A 12,377-nucleotide genomic window follows, 5' to 3' on the forward strand; every position below is an offset into this window, starting at 1 on the left:
AAATAATTTTAAAATTAAAAGAAAGAAAGTTTAATTTAATTTGCAAAGAGACATGCCTCTTGAGCACCCTAAAATCATTATGAAAAGACACTTGAAACTTCTTATTTTCATACACACTCATCACTCACATATTTCTATATCCTTCACATGTGGGCCGCATTACTTAACTATTTGACCAGTTGAATTTTATGTGTGTAATTGCTTAATGATTTCCTAGGGTGTGCGAAAGTAATATCATATATCATTGGAAGTAATTACCTAATGAATAAATTTGTGCTTCTCAAATTAGCACTAGAAAATCAACATTGTATCAGGGGATAAATTATGGTGGGCATTGTTAAATTTTGGGGGTTGTTACAATCTTTATGTGCAATATATTTACTTTTACTCCTACTGGTGGGAAGTAATTCATGGTAAATATGTTTAATTACCGAAATATAAAGAATGAACTACATATTTACTTTTTGCTTTTGACTAAATTTATGCAAATAATTGCATAAATTATGGAGGAACAATTTAACAAAGTCAAACACTATGCAGGTGGATTATAGCCTAATTCCAATGGAGTAAAATACAAATTTTTATATGAGGAGAGATTTAACCTCATAGCACCAATGAGTAAATGGTTAGAGAAATATTTGGGGTTAATAGCAACATGGATCCACTAGTGTTCATAAGAAATTAAACTAGGAGATTTAGAGGGAATCTTAGAGGATTCTTCCAGGATCGAGCATAAATTCAGTGAGAGTGATTTTTGCTCAAAGGTGAGAATTTGTAAAAACATTTAGAACCATGCCAGATGATCAGAAGAGCTTCTAGTTCAGAGGGAGCAAACAATCAGGTAGAATGGAAGGATGCATCCTATTAGAGATCTAAAGGGTCTCTCATGATGATGAGGAGACCGAGGCTCCCAAGGATATGGGTTCAAGTCCTTCTATACCTATAAAACATCCTTTAGATCATTAGGAAGCACTAGAAGGGCTCATTGAGATAGTGGACCCATTAAGGTTCATTGTGCCAGAATCCAAGAAGATGTTAGCATGGCTTCAAAGTACATTGAAGGATGCAAAGAGGCATGCAACTCCCCGTGGCACCTTGAGGGAAAGAAAATGTCCTAAGAATTACTTAGCATATGTATCACTAATGAGTCACATCATCGGTTTTGATCCATCCAACTATATGGAGGCAACGGGACAAAGTTTGGAAGGATTCTATGATGGAGGATATCAGTCCATCATGAAGAATGATGTGTGGGAAACAATGTCAATACTTAAACAAAAGTCAGTGGTGACTTCCAAATCGATCTACAAGATCAAGCATGTTGTAGATGGCAGCATAGAGAAGTACAAAGTGAGTTTCATGGAAATAGGGTTCTCCTAAAAAGAGGGAGAGGACTATGAAGAGACATTTGCTCCAACTACCAAGTACACTTCTATTAGAACTATTATTTCTATTGCTTCTATTAAAGGTTGTAAATTGCATCAAATGGATGTGGAAATTGCTTTCTTTGATGGAATGATTAAGGAAGAAGTATACATAAATCCACCTAATGGCTTTGAGGTACATGAGAAGAAATATCATGTATGCAGACTGAAGAAATATTTGTATGGACTCAGGCAGGCACCTTGGGATTGGTATTCTCGGATTGATGGATACTTGATGAGTCTTAGTTTCACCAAGAGTGATGCCAATCCCAATATTTACTATAATGTTTTTAAAAGTGAACTTGTGATCTTGTTGTTATATGTTGATGACTCTTTTTTGACGAGATCAGAAAATATCATTGATTAGTGTAAGAGGGAGTTGACCTCTGAGTTCGAGATGAAGGATCCAGTTTTGATGAATTACTTCTTGGGATTATAAGTGTGGTAGAAGCCAGGTGAGATCTTCCTTGGTCAAGGGAACTATGTGATTATGATCGTTCAGAGATTTGGGATGATGGACTGCAAGTCCATGGCCACTCCCATGGTGACCAATATGAAGAAGTTGAGAGGATTTGACTTAGATTTGGTTGATCCCTCTATGTAATGATAGATGATCAAATCCTTAATGTATCTAGTTAATACCATACCTAATATTTTCTTTGCAGTAAACACACTAAGCCAATTCGTAGTGGAACCTGGGAATGTACATCGGAATGCAGCAAACCATGTGTTGAGATATCTACGTGGTACAGTTAGTTATGGTTTGAGATATGTCTCAAATGGTGAAGTATATCTATATGGATATTTTGATTGAACTTGAGGTGTCAAAGATAGGAAGAGCACATCAAAATGTTGCTTCAGTCGGGGTTTTTTCATGATATCCTAGATGAGCATGAAGTAGACATTTATGGCACTCAACACTGCATAGGTTAAGTATATTGCAGCTAGTCTTGTGAGTTGTGAAGTATTGTGGCTTTGAAATATGGTCGTGGGATTGTTTGATCAGGTACTTGAGATCACCGTGATGACTAGTTGAATCACATTGAGATCAAGCACTAGTACATATCCGACATGGTACATTTCTATGGGTAAGTAGCTTGTTGGCATTCTCAAAAAGCATCTGTCTCGGATGAAGTTTGTATACTTCAGGGACAAGCTTGAAGTCATTGAGAATGCCTCCTCGTAGGGATTGTTGATGTTGTAGCATCAGGGCATACATTCCCCCTAGGTCAAGGGTATTGACCGAGTGCCATGTATCATGGCTAGGGAGAACATCCCAAATAGCATTAGGTCCTAGAGTGCTCCCCCGGTCAAAAGGTTCTAACCATATTTCTAAGGGTTACTTGGCTAGTGGGTAGAGTGAGTTCCTCAAAGCATAAGGCAAGTATTTTTACCATTCAAGTGTTATGTGACGACATGGGGGAATGATAAATGGGTCAGAGCATCACCATTGGCCAGGGAGAATTATCCTAGTACTAAGTCACGACTTGGTTAGTTGGTGATCCAAGACTAGTTTTTTTTTTACCATGGTTAGGGGGTACCTGACCATATCACCAAAGGGTATTTAACTAGGGGGTGACTAGATCCTTTTCATGATGTTGATGTAGGATTATTTCCACGTGGTTTTGAAATGGAACATGAAATGGATGGATACATTAACATAGTAGGCTCATTCAATATTTTCTTGGGATGGAGAAATTTTTCAGCTAAGTGGGCATCTTGAGGAAGTCAATGTGAATACCTCCCTAGCTAAGAGGGAGTGTTGTTTTTTGGGTAGCTATGGGAGGTATTCCCCAACTACACAAGTTAAAAGAAAGAAAAATTGAATTTTAAATTAAAAGAAAGAAAATTTAATTTAATTTGTAAAGGGACATGCCTCTTGGGAACCCTAAAATCACTATAAAAATACACTTGAAACTTATCATTTTCATACACACTCATCACTCACATATTTCTTTCTCTCTCTCTCTCTGTCTCTCATGTGTGGGCCATGTTGTTTGACTATTTTACCAATTGAATTTTTTGTGTGTAATTTATTAATGATTTCATGGGGTGTGCTAAAGTAATATCATATATCATTGGAAGTAATTACTAGATGCAAAAATTCATGCCTGTCAAATTAGCACTAGAAAATCAACACACCCAAACTATGGATAGACTCTATTGGAAATTATTCTCTTGTAGATATATTGAGATGGGATCAAGATGGTATATGGTTAGGTTGGTTCCTACAGCATTGTCTCTCTTGGTGGAGCATATCAACATTAAAGGAATATTTAGAGATCAACCTCAAATGATGGACAGACAAGAAAATAGATGGTTCTCCTCCCTTAATTTAAAACTTAAGAGAATAACCCCTCCCTCTTCTACACATGCTTGGAGGCTTTGTCTCACTACTCAAAAAGTTGAACATTATTTACTATATCGATAACAACACATCCCCTTATTTGATAGTGCTTCAAAGAACAACCTAGGGGTGGCAGGTTGATCCGAATATAAAATGGCATCAACCCATGGTATTCATCCACCCATGGAATTTACCCATGGTATTGTAAGTGGAATCCACCCTTGGTATTGTAAGTGACATCCACCCATGTTATTCATTCACCCATGGTATTTTCCCATGGTATTGTGACATCCACCCATGGTATTCATTCACCCATGGAATTGACCCATGGTGTTGTAACTGAAAAATACTATAAGTAACAAGTCACATTTTGTAAAAGGACAGTTTGTCCGCCACAATGTAGCTTTTACAATTATTCTCCGTTTCAATAAAACAATATTTGTGGTTTTGTTTATTGGGCATTCTCCTCTTTTTCTTCTGGCATTTCAATTTTTCAGATCTTTGGGTCCTCCCCCCCAAGATCCATTCCAATCTTTTATATCTTGGGGGCCTCCCCCGTAAGATCTGGATAAGTGGTATCAGAGCAAGTTATGATTCCATGGGAAAGAGGATTTGATGCATATTTTATTTTCAAATTTTGCAACAATATTCAACAAACTTCAAGCATGTGCTACCTCCTCTACAAAGCATTTTCTTGGGCCAGGCAAGAAGAATTTTTCATTCTTCATTTTTTTGCAGGAATGTTTTTGGGCAGCGTATTTGCAAATCAGACTTGAAATTTTTGGTGCAAAATTTACAAAAAAATAATAGATCTGAATTCCTTGCGAAAGAATACCCGAATTAAAAAATAAATAAATAAATAAAAATTGGCCGAATCGAAGTTCAGATGAGGGAGATATCACTGATTTAAAATCAAGTATGTTGCAAAAATGTTTCTAACAACAATACGTGGACTACGGATATCCTATATTGTTTTGCAATTTTAGTGTAGAATTTCAGAAAAAATATTGTATATCTGAGCCCTTCTTCAAAAATTTCTCAATTTCAAAAAAAAAATAGGTCGAATCGGATTTTGGATGTGGGAGATATCGCTGATTTAAAATCAACTATTTTTTCAGAACTTTTGTGACAGCGAAAAAGTTGCAGCGTGAACATAAGATTCTAGAGTGTCCAAATAAGGATTTCCAACACATGAGAAGATGCATCATGGTCCTTCTATTTAAAAAAATAGGTTATAATAAATATTTTGAGTTATATTGACCGCATTATTCTATTTTAATTGTGGAGTAGCATTCGAAGCAAGTTCCCTTTGGAGACGTGCCCTCTCACCTCGATTTAGTAGGCACTTGCTTCACATTCATTAGTTTCAGCATAGCAGCATTCGGCTTGGGTTCTTTGGAGATGTGCCCTCCCAACCCAGACTATGTAGGCACATGCTACTTCATCAACAACCAACATCACAGTTATGGATCAAGTGCACAAAATCCTTGACATCGAAGTCCATTTGCTAGGCCGCACATTGTTAGTATCACAGTTGGTCTGTTATAGACGTTTTTGTGCCTTACAACTCCAAGCATGAAATGTCCATAAACCAAGGGCTCCTAAGTCCCTAAAAGTGTTGTTCTAACCCCTAAAGGAACAAGGTCAACAGATTACAGCTTCTCCCAGAAGTTCTCCACCAGAAATTGCTCAAAATTGGTCAAAACAGGATCATTTCAGCTGCTCCACTGGCTAAGTGCGTTGCATTGCACCTAAATACACTGTGAGGGTGCGTTGCATTTCAAAACTCCCTTCTGTAGGGTGCGATGGGTGAGAAATGACAAATGGCAGTGTCATTCCGCGAGGTGGAGAGGCAATGGAAGCTTCCAGAATCTTCTCCTGTGACACTTGCCTCACTGAATTCGACCAAAGATGAGTAAGAGGCCCTCAGTCTCTAAGTGGAAGCAAGAACTGACAGAGAGAAGACACTAATCAAATCACAAGCTGAATCATCCTCCTTACACATATCTATATATGGATCCCTCATCCCAGAGATCCAGGGGCTGGAATTTTGCATATTGTAAGGAATTGCTATTGGTTTCTAGAGACATACATCAGATTGTTGGGTGATTTATGCTTTGTTTGAGGTGAAGAGGGGCTTCTTTGCTGGGAGGTTGATGCTGGGTCGGAACCACTGGTTGTAACTCCTCCTGGATCTTTTCTTGCTTATCAATAAAAACTATTTGAGTTTTCCTCCATGCTTTTGTATCATTGATGCTTGTTACATTTTGTGTGGTTAACTTAAATCTGATCCTAAGTTGTTTATGAATATAGATCCTTGTCTTTGTATAGTGCTCTTCTTCTGTGATCTTACAGGTACTTTGTGAAGCTGGGCAAGCAAGGGAGCAGGTAGTTGGAGACTATCAAAGAAGAGAGGAATTGGATCAAAGGATTAGCGCAAGACACAGGTTGGTTCTTTCTATTCCTCTCTGTTTATAATTCATAAAGGAAATACAAAAGTAGTTTTTCTCTGTTTGTTTCTAAGGCAGCTGTCACACCTTAGTGCGATAGAGCAGTTCTAAATAGACACTTTTGCCTGTAACAAAATGGCGACTCCACTGGGGACTGTCTAATTAGTTTGTTTGTGTGTCATTCTTTGTTGTTTGTTTCATAAACTTATAAGTAGCTTTCGAACTGCATTTGCCATAACAAATGCAAAGTAGATAACTGCTGCTTCAATCCATTCACTGGATCTGTTTATGATTTAAACAGCTGATTCGCAGACTATCTGATTGCCCTTGTGATAGCTCTTAGATCCTCCTTAGATCTACCCCTGATTGTTGCATTACTGATTGCTTTTTACTCGGCCAAAAACCAAGGACTGAACTGCAAACTGTGACCCATAACCCGGACAGAGTCTCGTTTCTGACCCAGCGCAGGTACTGTTCAGAGATCCTGAATTTCAGCGCACTTCCCGAAGGGGCAACCTGCACTGCATTTCATATTCTCTGTGTTACAAGTGCGTTGATCAGACTAGCTCTGTGCAGTTGTGGTTCCTGTGCTTCATTCTTTCCAGTTCTATCCCTGAATTTTGCTGCCTGTGATCAGTATATGTCTATTTGAAGCCTCTTTTCCTTACTGTTATTCCGCCTCCTTTGTACAAAATAACTGTAGATGTTTTTGTGTGTTTGTTGAGTCGTTTACAGTTTTCCATTGCAAAAGTAGAATAGTCGTACTATCGTCCTTTGATTTGAATCTGTCGCAAGTGTCGATTTCAATCATAAGAGAAAGTTTGGTTGCTGTTGATGGTCGATTATACTGTCACTATTGCCTTTGGTCTGAATTTGTGATTTTCCAGTTTCAAGAACAAGTGTTCATTTCAAAATCGTAAGGTGTCGTAATCATCTCTGTTTTTTATTTCGAAAAAGAGCTTGTTTATATTTGTCGCTTGAAAAGAAATTCAGATTTGTACATCAACTTTCTTTTTAGCATCAATACTAAGAAATTCGAAAACAAATACATGCATGTGCATTTGCATATAGACAGTCTGTTTGGCTTGATTTAGGAAAGTGCATTTACGGTGTGCTCTTTGCTCTTTGTCAAAAGATTGTGTCTTTCTTTTCCCCTAGTAGCTAGGATTTTCATTGCACAAAAGAGATAAAAGTTTGTTTATCATCTTTAGATTGCATTTTAGGAATTACATCTACCTCTTGTGGTGAACCCGAAAGGCAAACTTCATAAAAAATATCAACTTAAAATAAATTCAATGAATCTAACAATGCTTTGGAACTTAACGCACAACATTTAGAGGTCTAGGCTAGAGACGTATTCTGACGTCGTAAAGCCTGGTAACTGTTGTCCTCACTGATGGTTGGGTGATTCCTCCACTTTGAGACGATAAGTGCCAGTACGGACTTGTGCTCCCACGTACTGTCGAGTATATTTTGGGAGACCCCTATAGGCTTAAATCCTTTATCCTTAGGAAGCCGTGTCTGCCGCCCTATCGATCGCAATGCACTAAACACAGCATTCGGGAAGATTGACTGCCGTACTGTAAAAAGTATTCTGCAGTTTTGCGATTGGTTTGGTACTCCCTCTACCTAGATCTCCAGAGTAGTCCCTTTCGTTCCTTTTCAGACTCCTTAACAGAAAAGGTCCATCTGAGCACTTGTCACTTCAGGCTCATTAAAAATCGAAGGCGACTAGAGTCATATTTTGTTTTTTCTCGACTCTTAAAAACTGAAAAAACAAGTTGTGTCAAAGCGTCTAAAATTTATTTTAAACGGAATATTCATTACCCCTTTCCTACGTTGATCTTGGGTTGAGAAAATGGAGTCCACCAACCAAGGAATTCCCCTTGGAGGAAATCCTAGTCCCTTCTCCTCTTGGGGAGATGTTGGTGCACCCCATATGGCCACATTGTCACTTCCAGGACTGACGATTGGTTTGCCTATATGGCTCTTCCCAACCTCTGTCGTTCAGAACACCACTATTCCTGAACAATCGAATCAGTAATTAGACGAGTCCAGAGTTACCCACCAACCTTCTACTTCCTCTAATTCTTCCTCTCCTCCTTCCTCTTCGCTTGATGGGGCTGGTAAAGCCAAAAGTCAAGTTCCTAAGGAGAAGAAGAAAAGAATAAGAAAGAGAAGAAGAAGAAGGAGCCAAAAGCGAATGGGGGCAAATGAGTGTCGTCTAACGAAAATCCACACACTGCACTGACCAGGCCTAAATCGCCATGTGTCATTTGCAAAGGAGACCATTTTCACAGAAATTGTCCCTGCATCCCTTGGATCTTAAGGGACTGGTCTCCTCGTTTGCACAACCCGGTGTCGTCAACCTCTGATGATCATGTTGAAAACACACCGTCAACTAATGAAAGTGAAGCCCCAGGACAAAAAGGAAAAAATAGATTTCCTTGTAAACTGTGTGAAGGCGATCATGCCATTCACCGTTGTCCCTTCTTAGACGAAGCTAAAAGAGTTTTGGATGATCGTCCGGTTTCATCGTTACGACTTCCTCCTGGATATAAAAAACTCTTGCCAAGTCCGTCACTAGTCGAAAATTCGACTGACCCGCTCAGGTGGTCGGTCGAAGCATCTGTCATTGAAGATGAACCATCTGAATCCATACCAGACGAAAGTCAAAAGGTCGAGGCAGCAGTTGACCCGGTCTTGCCTTCAGAGGTTCCATCTTCAGATGATACAATCACTGAAGAGAACAAGGATGACACCGTCCAAATTCTTTTCATAAGCACAGACTCCAACGAACATGGGGGAAATTTACCTGTTCCTTTACCGCAGGAAGGAAGTTCGTCAGAGTCGTACCCGGCCGTCTATTCGGTCCCACCTCCAAGCAACCTAGTTGTCTCCTTCGACTGGAATCAACTAGGCAGACCCCGTTTACCAGCTAGTGTACCATTCCGAATTATTGTTCAAATATATAGAATGGTTATGGTTGGTACCATCATAGATGAGGGGGCTTCTGTGAGTATCCTTTCCTCAACTGCTTGGAAAGCGCTTGGTTCGCCACCGCTTTTGCCTGAGATGAGAAATCTGACAGGCTTTGATAAAGGAACCAGTCAACCGTTAGGGATCCTTCCCGATGTGCCCATAACATTGAGAGGGAAAACTGTTCACATGAATGTAATGGTAGTTCAAGGACCCCTGGATTACAATCTACTCCTTGGACGAGACTATATTTATTGCATGAGAGCCATTGTCTCATCACTCTTTAGAGTGATGTGTTTTCCGCACGAAGGAAGAGTGGTCAAGCTTGTGGACCAGCTTTCATTTCCCAGATCACGCATAGCAAATAGTCATATACCATCCCTAAATGGTCTTCACATGCAAGAAATGTCTCAATCTCCAGTCCGTCCTCCCGATGGGCGCGAGTGAGTCGAAGGGATATGACTGAAACCCAGGGGGCATGCACCCTGGTCTGCTTCGGCAGGAGGACTTCGGGTATAGGATAGGTTTCCGCGGGAGAATATGACTAGTTTGTACCCCCGTCCATGATTGGAAGAAGGGGTTATTCTGGAACAAAATTCTCTTGTCAAAGTTATGTGAGTTGGCGGGCATCGTCGCTCACCTTTGTTTATTTCGGTAGACATCGCCAAAGAAGTGTTTTGTTTACGCCGTAAATAGAACTATCTTTGGTAACCTGTAAGAGGTAGGCCTCTCTCGCTAAAACAAATGTTTTATCGGAAAGAAGTAGGGGTAACCTTGAAACTCTGTTTTATACCTGGGGGCATGCAAACCTTTTGGAGTGCAAGCGAAGAGCGACTATTTATTTTTTTAAATTTATAGGACCTCTAACCCTTTAAACTCATAGGATTGGTCGTTTCCTAACTTGCATAAAGAAAGGATGTGGGGCAAAACTCTAAAAGCTGTCGTTTTTATATGAGACATTCTTATCTCACGACTGGATTAATCGAGCAGTTTTAGCACATAGTTCAAGCTCGTTAAAAAATAAACATAAGACATGAGCAAATGTTTCCACCCGCGTTTAAGCTCATTAAAAAATGAACTATTCCCCGGTAAATAACCATCGTGAATGTAGTACTTCAGCTGTTAAAGCCTTGGTCGTGTTTGCACCGTCACCTCCACTTTTCATTGGCCAATCATTCACCTCCATTTGATTGTTTACCCATTTTGAGGAACAGCTGCGAAGAGTGATCTCACTAGCCATCCTTGTAACACTGCCGTGATTGGAAAATTCAAACCTTACCTGGAATCAGCTGCTACCCATTTTATCACTCGTTCCTCAAAAGACGAGTCTCCTTTAAGCTCTTTTCAACTGACTCGTAAAATATGAAAAGATTGCTGAGCCATTGGCCTCTCCAGCTCGTTAAAGGGATAGGAAGTGCTATCCCTCCTCTAGATTTTAATCTTTTTGGACCCGAGGGATTATTACACAAAAAGATCGAGCGCTTGTTTTGTTCGGCTCGTTAAAACTATCGAAAATTCATCCCTTCTGTATTGTTTTATACTTTTTCGGACTTAAGGGATTAGATGACGAAAAAGGAATTTTGGAGTTACCTTTACGTTCCTTTTCAGACTCTCTAAAATTGAAAAGGACCGAGTTATCTTTGTCGTTAAACTCGTTAAAAAGATTAATAGCAACAAACTTGTCTTTAGACAAGAACGAGTTTCACTATCGCTAGGCTCGTTAAAACAAAGCGATGGGTTTACCCGAAGGGCAAATTATAGAACAAGCATATGTTATCCTCCTCAAGCTTGACAAAAATAAAGAGGTACTGGTCAGCAAAGACTGGGGAAAAATTGGGAAGAAAACTCAAAGAAACTTTGTTGGTAGCAAGTCGCTCTTGAACATGACACTTCCACTCCGTGTCTGAGTCGGGTTAGGTTGTTTCATTCATCGGTCACATCACCATGGTCACACCATACCATCCACATTTGGGGTTAATGCTACCAATCCATCACATCATTGTCGCCGATATGTTCAAGAGAAGTCACCTATGTCTCACCCACTACCATACATTATACTCCATTCTTTCATGACCGCCACCCTGAACATTATATCATCAGATCGTTTTCACCTCCACCAAAATCATTTGCTCCGTTCCATGTCATTGATGTGGGATTCATTAAGGCCCTCCTGTGATGGATCACTTCTTGTCGACATCAGCTCATTATCCAAGAAGTTGATCTAGGAACACCCCATTTAGTACTTTGAAGCTTGCATGCCTCAATGGCAAGTTTCTCACTTCCGACGACAGGTTTACATCAATGGCCTTCGACCGAAAGATTTTGCGTGGTGTTCGATGCCAAGTCCTTTATTCACACCACGTGAATTGTACTGCAATACCTTGAGGATCATTATCATTATCGGTGATTCCTCTCGCGCTTGTTAACAGTTTACATCATTGACTGGTAATCAAGCGATGTCTTTCCATGTTCGACTTCAAAACATTTCTCACATGGATCGACTTGTACTTCGAGTGAAGATCGAACGAGATTGAAGACCCCAGATCTAGTTTCATCCATCCGGGCTGCGATATATATTCAAGGAAATAAATACATCAAATGTACATCATTGCAGCACAGATAATCATCCTACCAAAAGGATGATGGCTCTATCAGAATCATCAATCTACACTCAAACGATTGTCTGTCCTATGTACATGAAAATGAATTTATAAAGCTGAGCATGGGAATGCCCGCCTCAGCTAGATCATGAAAACAGTATGAAGATAATGTATTGTATTGTATCTTATTACAGGTCTCCTCCCAGCATTGAAAGAACTTCGGATCCTCATAATAAAGCATTTCACCCGACACCAAAAGGTTAACGGCCTCATACTTTAGGGGGCAACTGTTATAGACATTTTTGTGCCTTACAACTCCAAGCATGAAATGTCCATAAACCAAGGGCTCCTAAGTCCCTAAAAGTGTTGTTCTAACCCCTAAAGGAACAAGGTAAACAGATTACAGCTTCTCCCAGAAGTTCTCCACCAGAAATTGCTCAGAATTGGTCAAAACAGGATCATTTCAGCTGCTCCACTGGCTAAGTGCGTTGCATTTCACCTAAATACACTGTGAGGGTGCATTGCATTTCAAAACTCCCTTCTGTAGGGTGCGATGGGCGAGAAATGACAAATGGCA

The sequence above is a fragment of the Pinus tabuliformis genome, chromosome X (genome assembly GCF_031772625.1).
Source record: "Pinus tabuliformis cultivar Carrire ecotype Pingquan chromosome X, CPIR1, whole genome shotgun sequence".
In the NCBI taxonomy this organism is placed as follows: domain Eukaryota; kingdom Viridiplantae; phylum Streptophyta; class Pinopsida; order Pinales; family Pinaceae; genus Pinus; species Pinus tabuliformis.